The following is a 10,941-nucleotide window of genomic DNA, read 5'->3' as shown; positions in this document are numbered from 1 at the left end:
TGTTTTAAAAGGGTCAACATGTAGAAAAATATGAGTAGGTTATCTGATAGTGAGAAGTATCAGCTAAGATTATGGGCATGTGAACTTGAGCAGAGACCTAACATACATGCCATCTGTGAGACATGGCCATTGTATGTGATGGTGGTTCAGTAGCAAACCAAAGTTTGTTAATTAAATTCTAGAAATGTACTTGATGTAATTTTGCTGTGAAGGTCTCAAACCTGTCAGCAAAGCTGACAACTATCTACAAACAGAGCTTTGCTTTTCCAAGTGAAATGCATTATTCTCTTCATACTGTAATACTGTATTAGAAATATCACAATAAAATACAAGAGAAGCTGTCTTCCCTTGAGCTTTTTTTTTTTTTTTTTTTTTTTTTTTTTTTTTTTTTTTTTTTTTTTTAAATTTACAATTTACAATTCCTGGCCACCACAAGAAAATGTATGTTACAAACTTCACAGTAGCAGTAGCCTGTGCTGACCTTAGAGATTTCCTACACTTTGAATAAGTTGTTAAATAGAAGAAAGGACTGTCTGAGAAAATAACATACAATCTCTATTTGGTAGCTAACTTGATGTCTAAGTTTGACCTTTTAAAAGAAGATCAGCTTCTGCTTTACAACCAATTGTTTATGTCCTTTTCTTCCTCATCCTGTTTTCTTTTTCTGTTTCTCACCTTCTTCCTCATTCTCTGTATTTCTCTCCCAACAGCTATTTCAATAATGAATTTCTGTAGTCCTCACATTGGCCTTTGCCATTTTTATGTCATTATTAAGGCAGGGTTGCTTTTTTAGGTGTAAATATATATAAGTGGGAAGAGTAAGGCTATTTCAGTATAGTTGATAAGAGCTGAAGATTTTAGTAATCTGCTAATCTTAAAAGACTGTTGCAAGTGACTGATCTGGAGCCTGGGAGTGACAGGAAAGAGGTCTGTGTCTGTACTGTTTCACGTCACTGTCTTCAGACTCAGAATCTTCTTTCGACTAAATATATTTAGAAACATCACTAATATTATTGTAATTGGTAATTAGCAAATTGATTTTTTTTCAGAGTGAAAATTTAAGAGTTTGCACTAACCAAGTCAAGCAGTCCATACTAATATCTCACATTATCTGTGTTGTTTAGTTTCTGATGTTACCAGAAAGGAACATGTATTTTATGTAGTTTTTACCCTGGGATAACACGGGGTGAGCAGTGTATTGATTTGGTGCTTAAACTGTGATAAGGCATGGAGAGGAATGGACTGCCGAAGGTGGACTTGCCAAAATGCTGTATTTCAGCATCGGGTTAAATCGGATTCCTTCGTGCAGTTTTAAGCTTATTATTAGTTTTAAGCTAATTGACTTCTGCCAACTGTCGGAAAGGTTCCAATGTTTCTAGAACGCCCTTCTTGTAGGCACTGGCGGAGGCGCTAGGGGGCTCACGTCAGATGTTTAAACCTTTCCCAGCGCTGCTGCGTTCGGGCTCCGTAAGGCTGTGCGGCACAGCGCGAGCTGCCTGCGGGGCCTGCGTGCCCCTCTGGTGTGACTCCATTTAGTGACATGAAGAGCCCGTTGTGCTATTGGAGTACCTTGGGTCAGGAAGGAAGAGCTGTGGATTAATTTAGAATGAATTTTGTTTCATTGTAGGAAAGTGAGAGTGGATTTTGCTTTTTGTTTTACCAACAGCTAAATTAGTTAGCTGGTGAGCCTGTGGAAACCTAATGATGTGCAGTGCAAATAAGATTGCCTATGGGTAGCAACAGACAAAACCTGGCTTCCAGAAACTGAAGAATATTTATTCAAACAAGCAAACCAAGTGCAATACTAGCAATTGAAAAGCAATGTTAGTACAATTATAAAATTTGCAACTCATCTTGTACTTTTTCTATGAGTTAGGTTGTTGAAGTTGATAAGTATAACTTACCTGTTCTATTTACAAAATGTAGGAATCAAAGGTTTGAATCTCCTTATAAAGTCTTCAAGAGAATTTTCTTTTTTCTCTCTCTTTCTTTCTTTCTCTCTCTCTTTCTTTCGTTCTTTTATTTTTCGTAAGAGTAAAGGCAGTTTTTTTGTTATCTGAAGGAGTGTCAACAGGATTATGAAATACAGTTCCGTGTTTCAGCACTGGTTATGACTAATATTAGCAGGGAACTTCCACTGAGAAATACCCAACTGGAGAACTTCCTGAGTGCAGCCTGCAAGCAGGCAGCCATCCTGTGATATAGTGTGAGCTGCAGCAGCCTGCGAGCTGCCTTTGGGCCGTGCTTGGCTTCCATGTGCGATTCCAGCTGTTTCTGGAGGCTCGCTGTTCTGAGCAAGCGTTACCTTGCATGTAAAGGGAGCAGTGCAACCTATGTGTTTGGAAACAGCTATACACAGTAATTACTGTAGCAAACGTGTATCTTTAAACTGGATTTTAAGAGCCAGTAATGATAATGGCAACAGTAGAAAGTAGCAACCACTTTGTCAACATAATGCTATCAACGTAGGGAGAATGCTATCAGTGTAATAGAGAATGTAACTTGTGGTACGTCCAGAAAGAGTGCAACAAGATGGAACCTTAAATACATCTTCCAAGAGAATAGCACAAAGCCAATCCACTGATCCTCAGTTAAGATCCAAAGGAAATTAATTATGCAGAGCCTTAAGCCCAGATTAGTTTTGAAAGATCTTTTTTTCTTTTTTTTTTTTTTTTTTTTTTTTTTTTCCCATGAAGGCAAATACTCAGGGGCTTTTATACCTAAAAGTTAATTTCTCAGGCCTGCCAGTGTAAAGAACTAAGGTGTTTTGATATCAACTACACTACATAGTCCTTCTCCCTAAGTTCCTTGTTAAAATTCAGTAAATCTCACGGCTGTTTTAGACAGAGCTACATTATATTCAGCATCTAATTTAAGAAAACAAGGCTGATACAAGGAGCTTTTGCACTTTTGGCTGAACGTTTGATTCCAAGCCATTTATCAGGCTGCCAGTGTGGAGTGAGAATGGAGGAAGGAGAGAATAAAGAGAAGTATTTGAAATAAAGCATTTAGTTTGTGGGGTTTTTTGACCTCCTTCCCTCTCCTGCAAAAAGGTGGAGTTATGTAGTGCAGCAAGATTATTGCTTCCATGGTATTACTTTTGTTTCTGCAGTCTGGGGAAAAGGAAGAGACAGGTGCTAATGCAAAGTCATTAGGTTTAATGGACTTGTGTTAGTGTACCTGTGGAACTTCTTGTCAAAGCTGTTCAGGATGTGAAAACGTTGGATGTGTTCAAGGGGAGACTGGTCAAGTAAATACTGGAGAGATTCACTGAGGGAAACTAAAGAGACAGGCAGCATCAATCTCAGGAAGTTCTCTGACCTGAAAATAGCTGGCAGCTGGGAGAAGACTCTGAGGAAACATTACATATGCTTGCCCTGTTCTTATTCTTCCCAGGGCATTGATTTTTAGCCACTGCTGAAGAGAAGATGGGACTGAACCAATGTGGCATATGTTCTTATGTTAATGACTTCATGCTGATACAAACATGTAGGAATTTTTCTGCGTTAAATGATCTTCTGTAAAAGAGAGCATACTGTAGGATAGAGAACATTGTAACTGCAGCAGTTCCAAAAGATATTGCAATGTCCATTCTGAATGTATATTTTTTATTATTTCAGAATATTCAATTGAAAAATGAAACATTTTGAAACTTTTGTAGATGGTGTAACATTATAATGGGATGGAAAGCAGTACAATAATAGCAGGGTGGGAAAGTCTTTGGCTGCAGCAAACAAGAATGAGGCTAAGTGCTACAGAGCTGAAATGGAAGAAATGAGCTGCTTACCTTTGGAAGGCCTCAGGTAGGCAGAGATCTCCAGCAAGAGATGCTCTCGCCTCCACTGCCCACCCTTAAATGAGGTCTGGGAAGAAGTGGATCCTGGCTCCACCCCTTCTGGTCACTCAATGCATTGCATGCACCTGAGCTGCCCCGGATTGGCCCTGCCTTCCAACCAAGTGCTCCATCACTGGTTCAGGCTGTGGTTTAGCATTTCTGCTACAGATGATGATCAGTGAATTATAGCAGGTTTCTAAAGATGCTTTCCATAGTTTTTCTTTGTGCTTACAGTTACACTATAATAATACACTATAACTAACAGTAACTAACAGATCAACTCCATAAAAAGTGAAAAGTTTGGTGAAATCAAATGGTGAAAGTTTTCCCCATTATTTAAATGGTGATGACATCTAAAATTTTGATGCTGCTTATTTAATCCAGGACCTTTGAACAGAATCTCCGGACTGTTTTCAGTGGTGAGTGGAGACAGGACAAGGGGAAACGGCTGGAAACTGCAGCACAGGAAGTTCTGCACAAATATGCGCAAGAACTTCTTTACAGTGAGGTGACGGAGCACTGGAACAGGCTGCCCAGGGAGGTGGTGGAGTCTCCTTCTCTGGAGATGTTCAAGACCTGCCTGGATGCCGACCTGTGCGACCTGCTGTAGGGAACCTGTTTTGGCAGGGGGGTTGGACTCGATGATCTCTGGAGGTCCCTTCCAACCCCTACAATTCTGTGATTCTGTGATTTTTCCTAGTTTTCTTTAGATTTAGATCTTTGTGGATCTAATCAACTATACATAAAATCCATACATAACATCCATAGCATATCCATAGCATAAACATTCCAAGCTTCCTCCTAAAGAAAAATTTGTAGGGAAAGCTACTAAAATGCTTTGATTTGTTTTCTTTTTCTTTTTAGTTAATTAATTAATTATTTATTATTATTTTTAAGGAAAATACATGTCCACTTCAGTAATTATTTTTGTAGGATGATATAGCAACTGAAAATATACATATAACTTCCCTAATGCAGTTGGTTGGTGTACTTTTAATATTGCTTGATTGAATGATATTGTGGAATTCAAAAAGAAATATTTCTGTTTCTGTGCACACTGAAAAATATTTTGGAGTGATTCATCTCTTCAGTCTTTCTCCTGTTGATGCAGTTGTTCCAGGTCCTCCTGTTTTATTTTAAATTGTTTTATAAATGAAAAAATAGATCTGTGACTTCAACAGCACGCCTTTCTTCTTCGCTCACTCTCATCCTCTGAGAATTTAGTGATCTGAGCTTGACTACCCAGAGTGTGCAAGACAAAATAAGGTGCTCAGGTGAGGGTTCCTGTAAATCTTACTGTGTACCACTGCACTGAAATTCTATCAACAGGGGAAACAAAAAGGTATGAACAGTTATCAAATAATCATTCCTCTCAAGTTTTAACTAAAATTTGTTGATATCCTCATGCACCAAAGATAAATCGTCATGCTGAATTTCTGTGGTAAATCTTTCTCAACTTCAAGAAGAGAAAGCTTCAAGTTATATCTTGCATAGGTTAGGTGTGCTGGCACTGCACTTATTTGAACACAGCCTCATCTGTAAAGCTAAGAAAACTAAATATCAAACAAAAATGCAGACCAGCTTCGTGCAAATGATTATTCTCACTGTGCTGTAAACAGGAATGGAGAGAAGAAGATCTGAAAAAAAGAAGAAATATATTCCCAGTTACAACACAGAAAATGTATCACTAGTAATAAGTGGCTTTCTGAAATAGTTATGCCACTTAAATATTTATTCCTGGTGAAGCAGGGATAGAAGTACATGATCAATGAGTTTGGGCCTTTTTGTATAATCAGTGGTAAAATGAAAGCACACACACACGCTCACTTACTTTGTCTGGCACAGCTTCAGTCTTCTTATTCACCAGCTGCTAAGTCATTTTCATATCCGTAGCTGCTTCCTCTGAGTGAAAACACACCTGCTCTTCTCACATTGTTTCCATTTATTGTTGGCTTCCTGGAAGCAAAAGATTTAAAAGAATTTTGGCTTGTATTGGAGATCTGAATAATCACAGCAAGACTCAAAACTGCCACACTCTAAAAGTGATTATACGTTAATGTATCTGCATCAATTAACAATTTCCATCAGTATATTTACACTGAAGGCTTAGAATTACATTTTGCAATTGGCATTTGTGCTCACATTATTTTCTGCCTATGCCATTTGGAAATACACTTATTTGGCTAGGTTTTGACTGTTGCTACAGTGTTCGTATATACCTGCCAATGCTTTTAGATAGCATTGTAATTAGCTTATTGTGTATTAAATCACATGAAAGAACTGTGCACAGAACTGGGGGTTCATTCCCTGCAACAGTGACTAACAGCTCGGTTTTTTGATCACAGAAGGGAGAACACTCAGGTAAAGAGAATGCTATAGAAAGGCAGCTTTAATATGAGGAATAAAACCAAGAAAGATGGATGATAGTGACAGATTTCAGGTTAGTTTATAATAAGAAAATGAAGCACCAGAGACCTCCTTCCCAGCTTGGCTTGACTTTGCATACAGCCGAGATGACAGCTCTCTCTAAAGCCCGCTTTTAAGAAGATATGACTTACACTGGAGCTTGGAACTTACAGAAGTAATCTTAAATTTCTTCTCCAAATTCTTCAGAGACCATGGACCATTTTCCAGCCTACCTACTCCTACTCACATATCTGAGTGCACCAGTCACTATTCCGTTTCTGCCTGTTACCACTTACTGTGACAAACACAGTAACCCAATGGTTACTGTGCCAGCCTTGAAACTGGCAGCACAACTTCCAAATCCCGAGTGCTGATCATTTTCTAACAGAGATAGTCTTTTATAGAGACATTAATTCATCTTCACAAGGCTCTATAAATCTAGCTCTTCCTTGGCACGTAGTAGAGTAGTTAAAGACAGGAATCACAAAAGGAAATTAGGGTTTTGGTACCAGCTGCTACAGCCTCCAGTATGTAACTTCCTTCCTACACAGTGTATGGGGCTAACTGAAAAGCAATGCCTTAAGTAGAGCTGCTGTCTCTGTAGCTCTGAGTCCTTTCTGGTTGTGTCTCTTGAATATGAAAATTTGATTTTGCATGGAGTAGCTGAGGCAGACCGCAGAGACTGTAATTCTCCAGTCCCAAGGGGTTCAAGCCTCCATTCTAACAATGCTTGCATGCTTTATGGCATGATGTGCAGTAGGGTATTCCCACTTTGCTGCTTTTGACAACCAATTTTACTGACTGATTTTCTATTTTACCAGTGCCTAGAACCAGCCCTCTGAAGATACCATCCTTGCCAAAGGCAGAATCAGCTTTACCTAAACCATTCCTAACATATGTTTGCCTGTTTTGAAGATCTATATTGGTGATAAAGATTTCACAGCCTCCCAAGGGACCTTCTGTTCTTCCTTACAGATTTTTTTTCTAAACCTCTAATTATTCTTCAGTTGAACCACACTTTCCACAATGTACAATGAACAAACCGGACAATATGCTCCAGCTGAGACTTTCCACCATAGTTTCCAACAAATGTATGCTGACTGTCTTATACCCTTAAAACAGGACAAAAGCTTAAGCTATTATACAGACTTGTTCAATTATTTGTTCCAGTATTTTTCTCTGAATGGAAGTAAAGCAGAACACTATGTAATTCTCTGGTTTCTTCTGTTCCCCCTACTTAGAAATAAACATGATGTCTGCCTTTCTTTCTTTTAGAAGCTCATCTGTTCTCCACAAGTTCTCAAAGACAATTGCTACTGGCTCCAAAATGTATTTACTCTGTTATCTCTGAGAATCCTGAGAGGAATTTCCTCAAGCCCAGTTCATTTGAAAAGAGTCATCAAAATCATAATTCTAACCTGAATTCTTCTGTCGTTGTCACTGACACAAACTTTATCCTGCTGACTGAGGCTGACCCTTCTGCTGAAGAAAGTAAAGCAAGTATCAGCCTTTTCCATAGCACCTTTGATAGTTTTTTTTTCTTTCTCTTCAAAGAAGGAATCCAGAGCACTCTTTCATTTGTCTTTGTCTTAGTACAGAGATATTAACAGAATACAGTTTGTTTTTTTTCTAACCTCATAGTTTTATTCTTTTACATTCCCCAGTAATTTGACTATAGGAATATAAAGTAGAAACTTTGATGACTTAAAGATTGTTAAAAAGTACTTAGATGTTGCTGTATTTTATTTTTTTTTTAGCTTGTTGATATTTTTTAAGCACATTTCTGATTTTGTGATGTGGAATGATTTGTGTTATTTCCACAGTCTGTAAAGGAGATGCAAAATCTCTGGAGATCCTTGTTTCATTTATGCATTTATTTGTTCCAAAGTTTTCAGTGGTGTCTATATACTGCATTTAGGCTCATAAGTGTCTGTGTAGATATAGTTCTGACTGATCTGCCAGAAGTCACACTGCATGAACATTTGTGCTAGGGCTGGGTTTGAAGCACAGAAATGGCTTGCTCACATCAGTGGCTTCTGATTCCTGCCTAGTTTATGATCTGATTAAAGCAGGATTATTTGGTTATTATCTCAATTATGTAGATTTATTTTATGCTAGCAAATTGCCTTACTTACCAGTTCTTCTTTGTGTGCCCTTCGTTGTCCTTGTTTATTTCTACATTGTCTTTAAAAAAAAAAAAGAAAGAAAGAAAGAAAGAAAAAAAGTTTCAGTATGTATTTTTCCCATCTGGTTAGTCCAGCACTCTTCTTAATTAGTAAAATGCCATCCTGTCAGATTCTCTCCTGCCAGGGAGTCATTCAGCTACCAAATCACTTCTTCACCTCCATCATATATTTTAACATTTGAAAACAGCAAAGCTGTAAGATATCACATTTTCCCTTACAACAGGAAAAGCAAAACCAGCCACAGCAATGCTAATTAAGTGTAGCTTAGGATTAATTTGAATTTTAACCAGGCCTCATGAGACTTCAGAGAATGTCACAAAATATATAATAATGCTTCTTTTCAGTTAATATTCATTTACTTGAGAACAATAAAAAGCAACAGAAATAGGCACAACCTGTTCTGTACTCTTTCCCCACGTTTGTGTTCTGCCCAGATTGCTTTCCCAATGCATCATTCTGAAGGCCAGCCCTTCTCATGTCTAGGCAGTATCAGATGGGATCAAGTATCACTGTGCTTGCCTTCTCTGGACTTAAACTTCTTTTTTCATTATAAAGTCATTTGAAGAAAATATGTTGGCTATTTAATCATAAGCCTTATATCTGAGTTCATCAGTTTTGTTACAAAAGCATCATCACTTGCTTCTCTTCCATAATGCTAAATGGAATGCTGTGTATTTTAAAATTACTGTGTGATTCAGTTACTTCTGAAACAAATCTTCCCATATTGATAGACATATTTAAATCAGACAATGCCATAATGCTGATTATAGATATCAAAGCTATTAAGTGCTAAAAATAAGTGTTCTTAAAAAATAAAATAAAAAAAAAGGGAACAGTCTGGAGGAGAAATCTGAAGTACATCTGTATTAGGAATATATGTACTTGAATAGGAGAAAGCACAGGAAATAATGCAAAGTTATAAAACATTATGAATTTTTTTTTGTAGAATTTGCTAAAGAGAAATTTATTAGGAAAGCATTCTGTATATCCATATCATTTAATAGTGGCTATAGCTTTTTCTGCCTTTGCTTATATTTTTGTGACTACTATAGGATATATATGTATAAAAATTGGTTTATTTTAAATTCTGTAGGAATTCTATAAGTATTAAAAAAAGCAATTGTACCATCTGAGTATTTCTCTTAAAATTCTGACTTCTGCTGTATTCTGACTTCCTGCTGTCTGGCAGGTGTGCTCAGGCCAGTTAAAAAAAATAGATTAGAAGCAGCAAGGGTGAATTAATTTACTCAGAGAGTGTTCTGTGCATAGAACTCAGCTCCATGGGTGCCAACTGCTGCTGGAGATATCTCCAAATCAATGAGGGCATTCTTCTGCAAGAGAAGTAGAAGTAAGCAGAGAGAAGCAGGTTGCGGAGCACCAGGCAGCACCGGTTCTGCAGAGGTGACCGTTTCAAGGTGCGAGAAACTGGGCAAGCTCACTGTGTGGACATGGCAAGTTGTAGGTTTTCCCACTATTAGTCCCACGGAGGATAAAAGCAATTTAATTTTTTTATTCTGTGCTATAGCCCGTGAATTTTTTTTTTAATTTTAATTGAACAATATGAATTCTCTTTGAATCAATGTCCATAGTGTGCTGCCACGCTTAAATGTTATGCAGACATGTTACAAAATGTAATGGCAGTTCACTATGATGCTTATTTATACTTCAACCCCAGCTAAAGGAACTGAAGATGCCTGGGCACCATACTGGTCACTGAGCATAGCTTGCAACACTCTCAGTTCATCCATGTAAGGTATAAATATCTCAGCCAGCAGGCAGAGACCCTGCCCGTATTTCTGGGTATCCTGAAGCTCTCCCTGGAGTTCTTGCAAGGTTCTGGATCCATTCCAAGAAGTGGATATAGAAAAGCCAGTATTTCAGAACATGGAAACAACTCCTCCCTTTCTCTCAACTGGTCTTTATTAATCGCTGTCTCTTTGGACAGCATTTTGCTTCTCTAAGTGTTTGTCAGATTTGTGCCCCAGGCATGCATACTTGAGGAATACTGCTTTATTTGGATATTGAATAACATGATGCATCTCATTAGTAATAAGCTTTTTTTTTCTTTTTTTTTTTTTCTGACAGAACACCAGACTTATTGAAGATGACTGTTGAGTTCATTCAGTGTCTAAACAGGTCCTCACTGCAAATCCCAATCTACTTGAGCAGATGTATAATAAAATGCCATGGGCAATACTATATTATAGTGTTAGTAATAATGATAATAAACAGTGATATTGAATTTCTTGTCCTCTTTTATATTAAAAGAAATGAGAGCACCATGTCTCACATTGCAGGAAAAAATCAGTAGTTGACAAGAGGTTAAGACTGCTATACAGCACAGTGAAAGAGTTACAGAGAAATATCAGACACCATTTATTTCATCAGCAATAGCAGTGTTACGTTACATTATAAATACAGCTTTCACTTCTATTTATACATCTGGCAGCCAATGCCAATGCATAAAGCATCTTAGGAGTGGTTCTCCATACTGGGAACTTTTTTGCCAAAGAA

This window comes from Tympanuchus pallidicinctus, unplaced genomic scaffold (assembly GCF_026119805.1).
Source record: "Tympanuchus pallidicinctus isolate F22 unplaced genomic scaffold, pur_lepc_1.0 scaffold15, whole genome shotgun sequence".
Classification (NCBI taxonomy): domain Eukaryota; kingdom Metazoa; phylum Chordata; class Aves; order Galliformes; family Phasianidae; genus Tympanuchus; species Tympanuchus pallidicinctus.
Note: the sequence above shows the minus strand (reverse complement) of the source record.